We start from the raw sequence: 18094 nt of genomic DNA, 5'->3' as shown, positions 1-18094 counted from the left end.
CTTAGGCCAATGACCGCTTAGGTTTAAGATATTTTGATTTATGTCACACTTGACAGTACACTGATATTTTTTGGAAACACAACCCATTTGTGTGATGCCAACCTGCAGATAATTTCAGATCGGTGAGGAACCAATAGAAAATCTAGAAGTGTCTATTCTTACGCCATCTAGTTAAGATTGTTAAAATTAAAATTAAAAAATATAAATGAAAATCCCTCATTTTCCTTTTCACTTTTCAGAGATTTTCCCAAGCTGGCAACCCTGAACCCAGTTTATTTGTACAAATTTCATGTCAATGTTTCATGTTGTTCATTGTTGTTTGTTGTTATTTATCATAAGTTGTTTATAAAAACGTTGTTCAAGCCGCAATTACCTCAGTGTTAATACACCGTGCCCTGTTTTTGACCATTTTGCTGTTAAATTGTAAGTACTCGTTGATCTATAGTCATTTAGGTCTCGTATTGATTCCCCGCAGTTGGAAGGCCAATGTCAAACGTACCTTCAAAATACCGGAGTGAATTAGGTTATTTACCTGATCTGATCAATTTAAAAGAAACTTATAGCTAAAGACTTCTCAATACAGCTTAAAAAATGTCATATTTCGTATACAATTCTTACAATTATTATTGATGATAACATTATTCTAATTAATGGGTCAAAGTTTTGAAATCTCGATACTCTCTTTAGAGTTTACTGGCTTTCAAGTATGTTCATAGGATTATTCATAAGTCCTTAATTACTGGTACACTATAACTTTTTGTTATTTGGTCTACATCTTGAATGGTAAAAATTTAATCATAAGAGTAATATAATATTTATTCTTAAATATGCTTAAACCTTATCTTAGATGTGCATAAGAAGCAATTAGGTACATGATATGGGGGAAAATTGCATTAAGAATACTAAGAGTACACAGACACTAGCCAGCATATCAAACAGTGGACTTCCAAAATATCATGTTATATTATAGCCATAATCATATTTTTTCGCCAAAGCCGAGCATATTAGGTTCATCAATTATTGCCAGTGATTTGACCGGTTCAATGATTCCTGCCACTTAATAGACTGTATCAGGTTTTCAGGAAAGAGACAGTGTAAGCAATAATTTTTCATATTATATTTTATTAGAGAAAGTGATATAATAGGTCTGACTAAAACAACTCAAGCATAGAAAGGGAGCATAATTAAATATATGTAAATTAAGTACCAATTATTTATCTAAGTATTTTTAATAAGGAATTTTTAATGAAATAAACTTTCAAATTTTTTTTTATTTAATATAGAAACTGACCCACCGGTTTGGATGCTATAATGCCACAGATAGACACACACAACAACCCTCTGTTTTTATCGGGGGTTATACTTGTATGAATAATTTATTGTAATTATAAATGACTAGCGGCCCGCCCTGGCTTCGCATGGGTGGACATTGATTTTTAAATAATTTATTTTGAGAAGAATTAATGCCATGAGTAAAATAAAGGCATTTAAATTTAGTCCAAAAACATTTCAAGTTTTTTTAATAAAAAAATGGTTATTGTGCCTCACTCAACATAGATAGGTATAGTGTGTCGCGGACTTTTTTGTAGATATTTAAAAGATCTACAGTTACTTAGAACATTTTATGGTTCTATCTTTTATAGTTTAGGCAGCGTACGCGAAAAAAGTAACATTTCTGGTTGATTTTTTACACCTTGCGTCCGAAAATCCCAAATATCTTACGGAACCCTATTTTTTTCCAAAATAAAATTTAGCCTATGTTCAGCAGAATTAATGTAGGATTCCAATGGTAAAAGAATCTTTCAAATCGGTCCATTAGTTTCGGAGCCTATTCAAGACAAACAAACAAACAATCAAATCTTTCCTCTTTATAATAGTTACTGCTGTTTTTCTAGCTGTTTGACCGAGCTTTGCTCGGTCAAACAGCTAGGAACAGCTCTAAAAAATATAAAATAACTGCAAAAAATTAAGCAATATCAAAAAGTTTCTTTGAAATGAAAATTATGTAAGTTGTACCACAGCTGTATTACTACGCTACCAACTTCAATGTCTTTTTTTCATTAGTAAATAAAAAAAATCAGGAAAATGCATTCTTATTATTTGTACATACAAGAATAAGAATAATTTTATTTCCAGCATCACATGAAACATCATAATAATTAAACAGTATTCAGTGGTACAGTTATTATGATCTAGTCACAAACAGTATATATAAGATCTATAAATATTATTACAATGATGTGTGATGCCAAAAATTGGCCCCAGCTCAGCAAACGCAGCAAGCGAGCCCGCTGCACTGATATTCTGCGGGGGCCAATGAGTGGCTTCACAATACTAATAAACTAAACAGTAAAACGTTCAGAAATTGACATGGAACTAAAGTCAAGAAAGTGAAGAAATTAAAAATTAAAAAATTAAAAATTAAAATTAAAAGTTAAAAAGTGGCAACATCCTAGTGTCATCCCTTTTTTCTTGGATTGATTAGAAAGGGATGACACCACGATGCCGCCACCCCTCAACCTCCTCACTTACTGTGAGGACACTTACTTATTACAACAACCAGTGTGGCTCAGTTGGCTCATGGCTGATGGTGAAAGCTTCAATGCATAAGTCAGAGGTGCGGGTTTGAATCTGGCCAAGGGTAAAAAAGTTTTCAAATGTTCCTGGGTCTTAGATGTGTATTAAATATTTGTATCATAATATAATATTAAAAATCTTAAATTTTATATAATAATTATGTTACATAGAATAAAAGTATTAAATAAAGTACCATTGTCTGGTCAGCAGCTCAGCGCAGAACCAGACTGATTTATTTTTTCATTAAATTGTTCAATGTCCATAGATAATATTATTATGATTAAAAATAGTATTTACTAAATACAAACATTAAATGGAGTCTGAAAAGAGTATCCAGTGAGACACTAAGGAGCTCATAATTTTTTAATACCAAAAAGAATTTACTCCATAGGTCCCCAAGCAATTAAACAATTAAGCATTATAGTATCTAAGTAAGTACGATATTTCAGGATCGCGTGCGCGCCGCTCATTAAATTTAACTGCTATGTAGTAAAGACTGAGTCTTATGGGTATTGGGCATGTCTTGTACAGTTGTCGTATACGGAATATTACATAGTCACTTAGTACTAGTACTACTGTAGTAAGTAGTCCAGTGAATTGTTGGCAACCTTTTTTACCTACATTATATTATAGTTGTGTTTTTGAGGAAGAAACACACATTATTCGGTACATGGTATGATTCTGTAAAGTAAATTTAAATTTCTGTTATGTAGGGTGATAATCTATGTATGAAGATTAGTAGATGACCAGCTTCTTCTACTAACATCTTCATTTCATAACAATTAAAAATGGTGTGGATTTTATATACTTACATAAAATATGTACTTATATAAAATCCACACATGTACACATAGTGGACAGTAATATGTATAAATCTGGCTATACAGCAAGATATACATATTATCCAGACAATGAAGTAGGTAAGTTACAAGGTTTGTTCAAATTTTAAGGGTAAAAAAGTACTTATGTTGTTTTTTTTTAATGAGCCTATGCTATCCCACTGCTGGGCAAAGGCCTCCCCCAAGGTCTTCCATCTGTCTCGCTCCAATAATATTATTATGTGAGTTAAAATCTGGTTCATCTCATGTCTTCATATTAGAGATGATAGTAGATGCTGATGCCCATAGTGAAGGTGAAAGGGTATAAAATTATTAAGTTGATGCCTAATTATTATGGTCTGCTTTATTTTGATAGGAACAGTAAAATTTATATGATACAAAATGATGACATCAAATTAGATATGAGCGCCGATGGGTAATCGGCCGGCGGCGGCGCGCCGACATTTTTCGGTCGGCGGCGTGATCGAATATACAAGTACCTTGAACTGTACATGTTATGTAATTATAGTAACTGGACCCAATGGCATAAAAGTACTGTGATATACTCACTTAAATAAAAAAACCGGCCAAGTGCGTGTCGGACTCGCGCACGAAGGGTTCCGTACCTACAGTTATAGAACGAGCGAAAGTAGGCAAAAATTGTGTTTTTTGTATGCATGTGGCGTAATCCAGTTGCGATCGGATGAGCGTCTTGTATAACATTAACATTGTTGCAGGTTTTTTAAACAAAGTACATGTACGTCTCACGAAACCAGAGAGTTTGAAGGCCTTGGCAGTGATATGGGCTACATGAGCATCAAAGTATAGTTTAGAGTCAAAGTGAATACCAAGATCTCTAATCAACGAGACTTTTTCTAATGCTGTACCACAAAGAGAGTATGAAAAATTTATGACATTGATTTTTTTTGTGAATGTGATTGACTTACACTTGGTCAGGCTTAAATATAGCTTATGAGCAGCACAATAATCGGATAGTCTATCCAGATCCTCCTGTAATTTTACACTATCTTCAAGGGATCTTATTTTTCTAAATATTTTTAAGTCGTCAGCGTACAGGAGGAAATAACTGTTCAGAAAACATTTGCCAATGTCGTTAATGAAGAGAACGAAGAGTAGAGGCCCCAAAATAGAGCCCTGAGGCACGCCGGATGTGACGGTGATCGTATCTGAAGAAAACCCCTGAATCACCACTTTTTGAGTCCTATTTGTAACATAAGATGCAAACCAGCGAAGTAAATTACCACGTATACCGTTATATTCTATCTTTTTCAAAAGCATCTTATGATCAACCTTGTCAAAGGCCTTGCAGAAGTCGGTATAGATTGAGTCAACCTGTATTTTAATATCCATACATTCAAACAAAAATTTGAGTACAAGACTAGATTACTTACTGTTGACCGATTCCGATCAAAACCATGTTGCTCAGGAATCAGTATACTATGCAATGAAGGGTAAATTGCGTCATGTACCAACCTCTCCAAGACCTTAGACAAGGCTGACAGTAATGAAATTGGCCGATAATTAGTAATTTGATTTTTATTGCCAGCTTTAAATACAGGAGTGACATTAGCAGTCTTCCATACCCGAGGCACAATACCTTCTTTGAGGCTACAGTTAAATAGCACTGATAATGGAATACTCAATGAATCGGCGGTATGTTTAAGAAAAAGAGGAGAAATCCCATCCTTAATTATTTTATTTTATTATTAAAGTACAAATATAATATTGTGAAAATTTCAAGTGCCTAGCAGTTGCCATTATTGATTACGAGCAAAAAAGGCCAAAAAATTACGTTTATTGTATGGGAGTCCCCCTTAAATATTTACTTTATTTTGATTTTAGTATTGTTGCAATAGAAATATACAATTTCAGAAGTCTAGCTATAGCGGTTCTTGAGATACAGCCTGGAGACAGACAGACAGACTGAAAGACATCGAAGTCTCAGTAATAGGGTCCCGTTTTTACCCTTTGGGTACGGACTACGGAACCCTAAAAAAGAGCCTGCAAACCAGAAATATGGAAAATTGTGTGTAGTTTTTCAAGGTACAAGTGCTCTTTGCTAGTGCACCTCATTATAATGCCTTTGGCATTCCAGTTTTAAAATAATACTGCCGTTGTTTTAAAATAATAATTGTTCTCCGCCTTGGGCTATGCAAATACGAGAGCTGCGGGGCTAAAATGGTCGCTTAGTTGAATCATACAATGAATCATTTACGATTCATTTTTAAACTTCTCATAACGTGCAATTAATTTAATGATTCGTACTAAGCAATTCATTTGTTTGACATTTTTCTATGAAAAGTCGTAAAAATGGTCCAATAAATCCGAATTGCTTTTCTGTCAAATAGCAGTATCATCAATTAATGTTACTATAAACGTCATCTTTGATCTTAGAACTATTCTTATGTCGTAATACATTATAGTTCAATTGTACTAAAGAAATTTAAAATTACAAAGTCGGTTTCAAAACTTTGAAGTTTGTATACAAACATGACTAAAGTAAAAAATGTTGCCAGCATATAGCATGGCTTCATAACGTTATCGATTACTAAAAAAATTACCGTTACGTTCCGTTATTTTTATAAGGGTAGCTTAACGATATTTTTAACGATATCTAGTAGGTAACATAACATTTAAATATAGTTTAAAAAATGCCGTTTATTACCGGTAAAAATATCGTTATTTTCTGGTATGCGACGTTGCCAGTTCGACGCGACACATTTCGTTAATATTCATACAAGTCTGTGGGTAACATTCTTAGATACCTGTAGGTATAAAAATAATAATTAATACTGATATTTTAACGGTAATTTTTGGTATGCAACGATGCCAGTTCGACGCGACACCTTCCGTTCATGTTAGTAGACGCACGAAATCTCACTCAAAGCCCAACTTCGAGCACCAAAGTTTTTTCGCAAGATTTGTGCTTACCTACTTTTTAGGGTTCCGTAGTCAACAAGGAATCCTTATAGTTTCGGTCTGTCAGGCCGTCTGTCTGTCTGTATTAAGTTTTACTGTGCCAGATGCGGACATCTATACTTACCGTCTTGTACCGCGTTTGAAATTACGCGCCATTCCACGCGAACACGGACATGTCATACTTGTTCTTATTTACAGCGAACACTGCACAGTGCATGCGGGTGTGCTCGTACTATTTATATACGCGCAAGATTGTTGATTAATTTAATTATTCAGTGAACCGTGAACCGTGACCCGTTTGCCCCCTTATTTCATAAAAAAAAAATTCGACATGACGCATATTTTAGGGTTCCGTAGTCAACAAGTAATGGGTAGACCTTTGGTTCACACTCTTAGAGGGTGCAGGTTCGAACCCGGGTGGAGGCGTGTACCTATGAGACATTTTCTGATCTCAAGTACATAATACGGACGCTCGTACGGTGAAGGAAAACATTGTGAGGAAACCCGCACATAGTTGGTCCCAGACGTATTGACTAGTTCTTTCCTCTGGACTAGGCCGACTATGTTGCGAGAATGCCGTGTGCGCTTGGGCAACCATACGGACATTTAAAAATCTTGTCCCAGGCACTACAGTATTTGAAGAGTGGTTATTTCGCTCTGAAAAATACTGTATAAATCATCCATTACGGATGTAAAGGCCTAGTTTAGTCAACAAGGAACCCTTAGGGTGAGGCCAAACGAGCGTAATTTTGTGAGTCGTGAGTCACCTGATGGAAAGCAACTACCGTCGCCCATGGACACTCGCAACATCAGAAGAGCTGCAGGTGCGTTGCCGCCCTTTTAAGAGGGAGTACGCTGTCTTCTTGAAGGTTTGCAGGTCGTATAGGTCCGGAAATACTGCTGGTGACTGTTCGTTCCAGAGTTTTACAGTGCGCGGCAGAAAGTTACGCGAAAAATGCACGGTGGAAGACTGCCACTCATCAAGATGATGAGGATGGTAAGTATATTTTTCGCGTGGGGCGATGGCGAAAAGTTGCAGGAGGTATGATTCCGAACAATTCCTCAGAGCACTCCCCGTGATACAACTGATAGAGGATGTAGAGTGAAGCTACATATAGCCTGCCTTAAATATTTAATTTATTTTGCTTTTAGTATTTAGTATTTAAGCGGCAATAGAAATACATAGTGTCAGAAAAACAGATGGATGAGCGCATTGGTAGCTCAAGCCGGGAGTCGCGGGTTCGAATCCCGCCGACGGAATAAAAAAAAACAATTTTTTTAGTATCTATATTTAAAAAAAATATAGATATTTTAAAAGAGCCAAAAACTAAACGAGTTAAGAAAGCTTTAATAAATGTCATTTCCGATTAAAATTAATCAGCGACATCTTTGGGAGAATTTTGCAGTTTGTGTGCATTGATTGATTGATGTGCATTTATTTATTGTATTTTTTATTTGTTAGGCTAATTTGATACACTCAACGCCATCTATCGTTCAGATGAGAACTAAAAACTGCAGACACGCTGTTTTTTATGGGATTCAAGAGTCTTATGTATAATTGGTCTGTGGTGTGATGATAGTGATGATGATGATGATGAATGTAATTTACATAGTAGCATAATAATATGCTTTCTTCGTAAAACAACGCCGGAACCCCCAAACTTTTATCTATAAGGAATCCGGAGTTCTCTTAGTATCTTCGGAACCATAGCATACCTTGGTGCAAAATCTTACTTTTTGGTAGCATATGCTTAGGATACTTCTCTTTAAATCAAAATCACCAATTTCAAGTATCGGTTAAATTTTCATATTGTTATATGGGCATAGATGCCCTTGCGGCAGTAACGTTACGAAAATATAACGATATTTGAAGATTATGGTGAAATTATTAAACAACATTTTGTTTTTAGTTATAAAATGATTTTAATGAACAAATATACAATAAATGTACAGTTTAATACATAAAATATAACAATTATATCAAATATTTCGTGAGTCATTCATAAAATCATAAATAAATTTAGAAAAAAAACCGGTCATGTTCGTTTTTATGTTTTTCAGAATGGCAATACAGTTTCAATTATGAATCTGCTAATGAATTGAATTGCCATTGACGTAGGACGTTATTTTACAAAATTAGGTAAATCACCGATGATATTGCTCGTAATATCGTCGCTAAATTGATTGAGAGGAATTGCTTAAAGTTACCATTTTAGCCCCGCTGTTGAGTTAAAACTCAAGCTTTACTTTGAACTCTACTTTTTACCTCTGCCGGTACTTGTTCAATTATTGTTGTTGGTTTCGGAAATGCTGTAAGTACGTAAAAACCTTTATAAATGGAAACATGATAATGATAACTGATATTTCCACTGCGCTACTTTTTGGGAACAAAGAATTTAAAGCGCCTTGCTCGCAAACGCTGACATACTTATTGTATTTATACTGTAAAGCTACCCCATGGTAGCTTTACAGTATTGTATTGTATTTTTGTTGTGTTATTTTTCCCTCAATTTTTGTTCTTCATCAAATCAACCAAAAATAGGTGACCATTCAATTTTAACCCTTTACCGAAGTTACCTTAGTCAATCTGTGGACTACAAAGAAATAAAACCTTATTGCTTTATAGAGGCTTTTAAACCCTACGAGATGATGCCATAAGCCGCATTATGACAGAGTAAATTATCATACAGTACACTAAATAATTCTCTCTAGTAACTAGAACTCCCAAATCAGTTAAAATAAAATAAATAAATAAAATAAAAATTGTTTTATTTCTGAGTAGATTATAATAAAATACTTTCAGAACGTTAATATTAGCTACGGTGCCTACCACCGGTTCGGGAACTATCCCGGCGAGAAGAACCGGCGTAAGAAACTCGCACGGGGCCCACTTTTTTTACCAAAAAAAAAGGAGGATAAAAAACTAATCTTTTAATCTTTTTAGTTGACCATACTCATTGCCCATTGGATGAGAATATCTCAGGGGTGCCCAAGGAAGAAGCTAAATCTCTTGGGACCCGTAACGAAATTAATCAGAAGAAGGTAGAAGGAGTAGAGGATAATTCAATTTACCTATCCAGGCAAAGTGGAAGACAGCCAAATTGTAATGACCGTTAATGTCCAAAAGAAGGGTCCGAAAGTATAATAAACCCAACCCACACGTATCACAATTCACAACCACACCACGTCGCAATGACAAAATGCCATCAAGCAGTGGTTACGTATGAATGAGTGTCGCTCCAGCTTTTTGTAGTTGCGTTGTGGTACCGACAAAATTTACAATTTACAATACGAAATATACGCCCGACCACTTGGTGTGGTTGTGGTACGTGTGGGTTAGCCCTTATCTACTATCATTGCGTAAAACGTTCGCTTATCCAAGATTCCATTTTCATTTTTCATTCTATTCTAGAATTTAGCAGAGTTACGCTACTGTGTATACTTCTATTGTGGCTTCCCAGCTTCCATTGAGCTGCAGCGCCCCAGTTTCCGGGTTCACCTCGTGACGTCACTATGACGTCATGACACACTGACCTATTTTAAACTCCATTCAGATTGGGGCCGCAAATAGCTGGCTATTTTTAGTAATACAACTTCATTCATTTCTGCAAATAGATTTACAGCCTCCTGGGATCTGAGAAGATTTAGTTTGAAAGTTGTGTAATTTTTATTTTTTTGTCCCGTGTTTTGTTACATTTTGTCACAACCCTCCATGGTTGTAACAAGATGTAAATAATTTTTCCCGATTCCCGAGAAAAAAAATCGTGGTAAACTCTTAGATCAGTTTGGCCTGAAAGCCAAATTTTTCTAGCGTACTTGAGTTGTTTTTCTAGAAGGTTCTAAATCGGAACTTTTTCCAATGGCAATAAAAGAATTGCATACGAGTTGCACATCTGCGTTCTAGCAAGGCGCGGCTGCAGACAAGAGTAAGGGGGGAGATTTAGGTCGAAAACCCGAAAAATGTCTATTGGTATTATCGATGACAGTGACGATGATGATTGCCATGCTACGCTAACAAACGAAAAATATGAAAGACAATGCTTAACGGTTGTTAACCCAAATTCCGTGCCCTATCGATATGAATAACATTAATGCGAATTGACGACTGATACCGTTTAATATTCAGGTAAAACCGTTCTCGTACAGACGAAGGGCATAATTTTATGACGGAGGACAAATGATTTGAAGAGTCAATCAATAGATTGGTTAATGCTTGCTTGCTGCGTTTACTGAGCTGGGGCCAATTTTTGGTGTCACACAGAATTGTAGTTGTCAATTTTATAATAATATTATAGTCGAACTGTATACTTATATTATGATGTATTGTGTGATGCTAAAAATAAATCCATTCTTATTCTTATTCTAATCTTCTTTATGCCTAAGCTTAGGTTCTATGAACCTATTAAAAGATTGGAAAGATTTGAGATTTCCCAATTTGTCCTCTGTAAGTCCCAAGTATCTGTCACCTGTGTTAAATGGTTTATGTTACTATGGTTGTATGGAGGTTCTTACCTTGATGTTTGAATCATAGTATCAGGCCATAAAGTTGGCTTGTGAGAAAGGTACAAGGTTATAATTTTAGTATAAAGCTTCAAAACCTGCCCTGCTGGTTTGGAAAAAGTAGAATCTTTCCAAAATACAAGGAATGGTGGTTTAGGTAATGCTCCAGGGAACGTGAACATTTGGTCTAGTCTCTGGAGAGCAAGTAACTTTGACGCGTTGTCCCTATTAAATATGTAAATGCTTCCGCCCTTACCCTTTACTGTAATTTATACTGACAACTAGGTAGTTGGCATGACCGGTGTCATACACAAAATAATTTAGAGCATTTCTTGACTTGTCTTTAAACGCGAAAAAAGTGCAAAAAATTAGGATTAGGGTCTCATATCGGCATCCGAAAATCTAAACTTTAAGGCCCTCATCGCAAACTTACTTGGCTACGCTCATTTTGTATTTATGTATGCAGTTCAGTCAGTCAGGTCCGCCTGCGATCAGTCCAACGGATCCAACCGTATATGTGGAGCCTTTAATGGCATGTAGTGATGAGCAAAGCAAGACCAAGACCAAGACTCGACCAGTCTTGGTCTTGGTCTTGCTTTAATCTGTCTAGTCTTGGTCTTGGTCTTGCAAAAAAACAAGACTATTGCAAACATTTTTCAAAACTTTTTGTAAACGTTTTAATTTTGTTGAAAAAACATTTTAATAATAATAATAATATCTATGGACGCTTCACACCACGTCAGTCTGGCCCCGTGCTAAGTACCTAAAGGACTTGTGTTACAGGTACCAGACAACGGAAATATATTTTATACCATACATATATTTAAGATTTTTATTATATCATACACATATTTAATAGGTACACATCCAGACCCGGGAACATTGAAAACTTTTTGTTCCGTCGGCGGGATTCGAACCCGCGACCCCCGACTTGAGCTACCAACGCGCTCATCACTAACGGCCGTTCCCAATATTTGATCTATCTCTGGTTTTGCCCTACTAGAGATAGAAATAGCTCACAATTGACATTAGAGACATATATTTTATGTCAATTGTGAGCTATTCCTATCTCTAGTAGGGCAAAACCAGAGATAGATCAAATATTGGGAACGGCCGTAAGCCACAGAGGTCGTCAACTCAAACCTAAATTATTAGACTAGCTACATGACTTCTTAACTTATTAAGAGAATGATTCTTGAATTGAAAATACTAATGAAAAGCCGAGGACCAACTCAGCATACGCTGATCTTTTAGCGGAAATAAGTCCTTAAGAAAAATTAAAATTTTGAAATAAGTATAACGGAACCCTTCATGGGCGAGTCCAATTCGCACTTGGCCGATTTATTTTATTAAAAAAAATCCGGATTATCGGATTCTCTGTCGGTTGGAAGATCTTCCTTTTCGGCCGCTACGTATATTCCAAATTTTTAGTTTAAATGCATGGTTACATAATCAAAGGGTAAAAACGGGACCCAATTAATTATACATCACCTGGTCGTCTGCCTGTTTCCAGGTTGTAGGTATCACTTAAAAAATTCTTTGAACTTGAAATTCATGTTATACAGATGTCTTGGTCTTGGATTTGCATTTTTTGCAAGACCTTGACCAAGACTGCAAGACCAAGACTAGTTTTCCTCATCATAATGGCATGTGGTGAGCATGGCCTTAAAACTCAATAGTGAACTATGCTCTTGCTCTATACTCTATAGTCTATGCCACTCTATGCTAACCAATGAATTGCCACATTATATTACGACCATTCACTATTCTGATTAGTGATTAACTCGCTAGGAATGTGGTTATGGTTATTATCTGGTAAATAAAATAACACGGTTTGTTTATCAAATCGTTTGCAATTGTTAATTTAGTTCCTTTCCTGGATTTAACTCAAATAAAGAATGTATTTAGATTGTAGGTATATGCAATGACTGGAAGAAACGAATGTACTAAAAACACACGTTTTTCTTCTTTACATTATATAGAGACTAAAATATCTACATTCAGCATGAGTGAACGATGTCTATCTCTAGAGTTCAGAGATCAAATAGAGCTATAAGACTTTAGAAATTACTTGATGAAATGTACTTGATGAATTGTGTTAACATTTAGCGCACCAACTGTGAGCAATATAATAAGAGTCGAAAATATTTTTATTCACGGTGAATTTTACAGAAACTCCAAAAACACTTCCTTTCTCTAATTTTGAAACGCGTTTATTCGTTTTCATCTACTTATTTTGCCGTGACCTAGGTCATATTAGAATCTGGTAGAATTGCGGTAGGTTCTATTGTACCCGCAACTCTGCCTTAAGCGAGGGGTGGAGCACCATGGGGTTTTAGTGGGTAGACTACGCAGGAGTCCCACATAGATACCTAAAGCATTTCCTCATGTAAAAAAAGATTCTATTAGAATAGTAGCTATTGTTATACTACTACAATGTTATAATATTTCGAATTTAATGTCTGTTGACCCAGCGACTAACTCAGTTAACACTTTATTATGATTATTATTTTAATGTTCTCATTGTGTACAATCATTTTAGGACCACCATTATGCAGTATAGTGTCTAGTGTATACGTCATAACTCATGAGACAATTACGGCCTACGTACATCTCCAAAACTACTCCGTACAGAGTTACCGACCAATTTGCAATGACCATGTTCGCTAGGCTTCTTACACCCACGCGTGTACTATCAGAGAAATCGATTCATAGGCAGATAGCAGACCTTCGTCATTTGGTCGGGTTATGTCAAGTCAATGGTAGTCGTAATCCATCAGCCTCCTCCACCTCTAGGTGGCACAACTCGACCACATTACTTATGTAGGTTCATGATTTGACAGTAAATAAATTTCTGCACAGGCTAATTGACAAATGCTCAAACAGTTCTTCGACGCGAATGCGAATGCTCAATGTGTTACCTTATCACGCCCAAACCACTGAACTAATTTTGGTCAAATTTGGCATGGAGATACTTTGAGTCCCGGGAAAGGGCATACAATACTTTTTATCTGGTAAAAGTGTATGGTTCCTGCCCGACAAATGAATTTTGACGCTACGGGGTTCCGGGCCTCATCTATCTACTTAAGAATCTGCTGTCCTTGTGTTATTTTTCCTAACTGGGATTATCAGGAAAATTAACCACACCTAGTTGTAATTACGTCTATTAGGAATGGTTCAACATTTACAACCGTGCAATATTGATAACGTTAATGTTTTGAACGACTTGTACAAGATCACTTGCGGAAATTGTGATATCAGATCATTGAACTCTACATCTCGTACCAAAACAACGGCTTAAGTAGCACGCTCTTCACAGCCAACAATGTTTAAATAATCGTTTTTGCTGAAACATGTCTGCTACCGTTATGTTATTTCTTTGTTCTTTGCTGTTGACTTTGTCAGAAGGACGCGAATTTTAAGAGTAGATATGGTCTGGCCTATGTATGACCGTTTTCCACATAAAGTTTTCAGAGATACCTAGGTCTATAACTTTAGAGCTTGAGTCTCGACCATGGAGGTCGTGATTTCTATTCCTGCGTTATATCACTTATACAACAACAATAAAAATTATTTCTTGGTTCAATTTTTAGCTAAAACAGTGCGGTCACTTTCAGATTTACGACGAGAAAAATTATTATCCATTAATAGATGGGTGTGTTTCTATATCGCTCTTTTTCCTCTGATCTCTCATTTTAGACTAGAATTCATCTAAAATCGGAAAGGAATGGGCGCAAAGGTTCCGTCCATTCGATTTCTCAATAAGCAAGAAACAAAAGTAAAATAACAATAGTCAAGGCCAAATCCGTCCATAACGACCGGTTCACTCGTAAGGTTGCGTAGCGGAAGTCAGTTCATCACCTTCAACTCTGAAGCTATTAATTTTAAGTTGGGCTTGAGATGTACTCTTACAAACAATTCTCTTAGGTCTAGGACTTTCAATGGTTATATTATAAATGAGTTATATTAGTAGTTTTGGGGCACCTTCGCCCGCATGATAGAAGAGGAAATTGATACTGTACTACCGATACCAACATTTAAACCTATGATGACTACATAATATAGGGTATACTGTTATTATTAAAAGCAATAGGAATGATCTAGGCCCTTTAAAGTTTGAAACTTTATCTACTAGCACTATAGTTGTAAATTCAGGAAACATTTTCAATAAACTACGTTAATCAGTCTATTTATATTAAAGGCTTGATTGGAACGAGAGTGTAGGGCGTAGGCAAAACTGGAAATACAAATAGTAATCGCATGCAATGTGCATATTGCTGTAGGGAAACTTAGCCTCTGTGCTCATTAATATAGAGACTAGTTTCCTCCGAAGCGATGACGCGGAATGCATATTTGTTGATCATCATCTGATCAGTAATTCAGTACTTATTCAACGTGCGTGGGGAGTGGACGTATGTTGTTGTGACAAAGTTTTGACGATTGTGATCGTTTGTGATCGTTTCTGTTCCACCAGTTGAATACTTCTATCACACTGGATTTCCAAGCTGATGGTATGTCACTGGCATTGTATTTTTTTATTGGTTTAAGGCTTCGAAGTTCGGACCATTACGGCTGGCTATCAAACCTGTGCCAATCCATTTTAGTTATTGGCGTCTATTGATGATTCAAAAAAATATTCAATGACGCTATGAGTATGTCAACATTCAGATGTTATTATGAAAGCGTACAAAGTATTAAGCAAATAAATGGTAGGTACTTCCTATTAGGGAAGCCTTTTGCAAATATTACCATCAGACGAATTCAAAACAAAACGCGCTCTAAAGTTTGCTAAATGAGGTATTTATACAAAAAACTGCCAGGAAACATTTTTCCTCCACTTAAATTATACCAACTGGAAACATCATGTCCATTTTAAAAGATCCAATCTTGAGACCTTTTGATGATTTCAAAAATTGTTAGATGTAAGGTCACGTTTTTGTTAAAACTCAAATAAAATGTAGGTCATTTCGGCTTATCTTCTAATAGCTTGACTTAATTAAATTGAAATGGATTAAATAACGGTTAGGTGAACGAATCTTTAAGATTTAGATTGCAATACCATCCGATACAGTTGCACAATACAGGTTTGCGGTTAACGAACTATCCTTGTCTCCATTTGAGCCCTCTTGGCTCTCTCATTCAAGCATTCTAGTTAAGTTGTCTTAGCTAAGTCCTCTTTATGACCGCTGTCATTTAAACGTAGAAATTAGGTAGAGAGACTATTCTAAAACAATAGCATAATAACGATAGATACGTTCTATACATCGATACTTCTCTCTAAGAAGATTCAGTTGAGTAAAAGCTCAAAACTCTGGCACTATATTGTTTCATAGAGATATTTTCCAAATAAATATAACACACAGCAGTCTACTGCTGTGCGTTATATTTATTTGGAAAATTACGTTTCTCTCATATTCCAACTTCCACCTCTTGTAGTCTAGGATTATGAGATAATTCTCCGCCAGGGTGGAGTTGTACATATTGTTTCGTTTATTGGCTTTGCCATTGACACGGAGCGAAGCCATGTCGTGACAGTCGTGACGACAGTCGTCTATATCTGAGGCTTTAATAGGTTTTTGCTTCACGAAAATACTTTTCATGGTCCAAGTATTTTTTCTGCTTTACGAAACGGCAAAAAACTTAGGTGTTGTGTAGTAGGCGGTGTTGATCTTCAAAATTCCGTTTGATGCTATGTAGAGATATGCTAGAAGGGTACTTTCAGTGTTGCTTGACTTATTTAGATACTTTATTCAACTAATTAACCGACTTTAAAAAAAGAGGAGTTCTATATTCGGCTGTATATTTCTTTTAATACATTTAGAAAATTCTTACGCTTGTACCAATTATTGTATGTTTCAGTGTTTGACATGGTTTGACTCTACACTTAAAAGTTTCCTATAGTAATTCCGTGCAAACTTCGACTTGTTTTAAAATAACAATAACTATCAATTCTTTACACTGCTCCACTATCAACTTAACCACGTGTTACGGTTAAAATATTTATTTGTTATTTCCTTAGAATTGCAATTTAAAAAAGCTATTCGTATATGGTTTTACGATAGTAAACAATATAAAGTCATTACGTCATAAAACCTCACATTAAATTCTTGTGTGTTTTCCAAGCAAAATGCTTGTCGCTTATAGCTAACCTAGAAACCTTAAGCTGTTGAACATAGTTTTTCACTTAGACGAACTTTCTACAGCTAGTTTTAGTTGGAACATGTTTTCCTTCTTGTGGAAATTGAGATAAGATAATAATAATAGCTCCCACACCGGTTTCGGTGACGGTGGCCGATTTCATTGAAACCAGGCCAGCTACGCAGGAGTAATTATATAGTGCCCAAGTGTGTGCGCAGTCCACAAGAGCACTCTCTATTCCTTTACTCTCATAACCCAGTGGGACGGAAGACCGACACGACCGGTGAGAGATCAGGCGCAGGGCCGACTTTTTACATGCCCATCCGACGCGTCATCTCACGGATCATCTTACTTGTCAGACAATCAGGTGATCAGCCTGCATTGTCCTAACCAAACTTGGAATTAACATGTTTCCAACGCGGGAATCGAATCCACGACCTCCGAGTCAAGAGCCGCGCCACTGCCACTGGACCACAGAGGCAACCATTGAGATAAGACTTGCCTAGCTACCAGACGTACTACTCCACAATGGGAGTGAGGTAATTGCATACTTATTACTTACACTCCTTGTATCACCTATTTGTTTGTTATTTTTGTTGTTTTTAATCTTACTAGTAGTAATATAAATGCGAAAGTCCGTTAGTTTGTTACCTATTCACGCCCAAACTGCTGAACGATAAACCTGCAGTTTCATATATAGCTATAAACCTGTTTATGTGATGGCGTAATATGTTATTTGTCAACGTTTTCGTTTTCTATTATCGCGTTTTGGTCGACTTCAAGGTGTGTATAATCTGTCGCACTTTAGTCAGCTAGACTTATCTGCATGACATCATAATGTTATCTGAAAAGAATGAGGATTAATGTGGTCAATGTTTGGGTAAATAGTCATTTATGAGTAAGTAAAACTTGCACAGTAGGTAAATGTTAAAAAGCTTTCCTTTATTTCATGAACATCTGAAACACTAATTTTTGCAAGTAAAAAACATACCAAACCTATCACTTGGTATAGTAGCAAAATATATTCATCATTTTTCTCATTTTTTTATTTATGATAGAATCATGACTTTAAGAAGTTAGAACCTATTAATTTTCTGTAGTTTATATACCAGGGACATTAT

The 18094-nt window shown here is 36.0% G+C and overlaps 1 protein-coding gene across 2 annotated transcripts in view; it reads left to right on the top strand.

Annotated features, from left to right (window-relative positions):
- Window positions 1-328: 328 nt before the first annotated feature.
- Window positions 329-18094, top strand: part of LOC121726797 (protein GDAP2 homolog) — a 92653-nt gene continuing 74887 nt past the window's right edge. The window contains exon 1 of one of the 2 annotated variants that reach the window (XM_042114326.1): window positions 329-423. The gene's annotated coding sequence lies outside the window, so the exon portion shown is untranslated. Of the gene's footprint in view, window positions 424-15209; window positions 15347-18094 lie in introns of those variants that run through there. The other variant, XM_042114325.1, reaches the window with a different exon arrangement.

Source organism: Aricia agestis, chromosome 5, assembly GCF_905147365.1.
Source record: "Aricia agestis chromosome 5, ilAriAges1.1, whole genome shotgun sequence".
Classification (NCBI taxonomy): Eukaryota; Metazoa; Arthropoda; class Insecta; order Lepidoptera; family Lycaenidae; genus Aricia; species Aricia agestis.
This window is presented reverse-complemented; position numbering and strand designations above follow the sequence as displayed.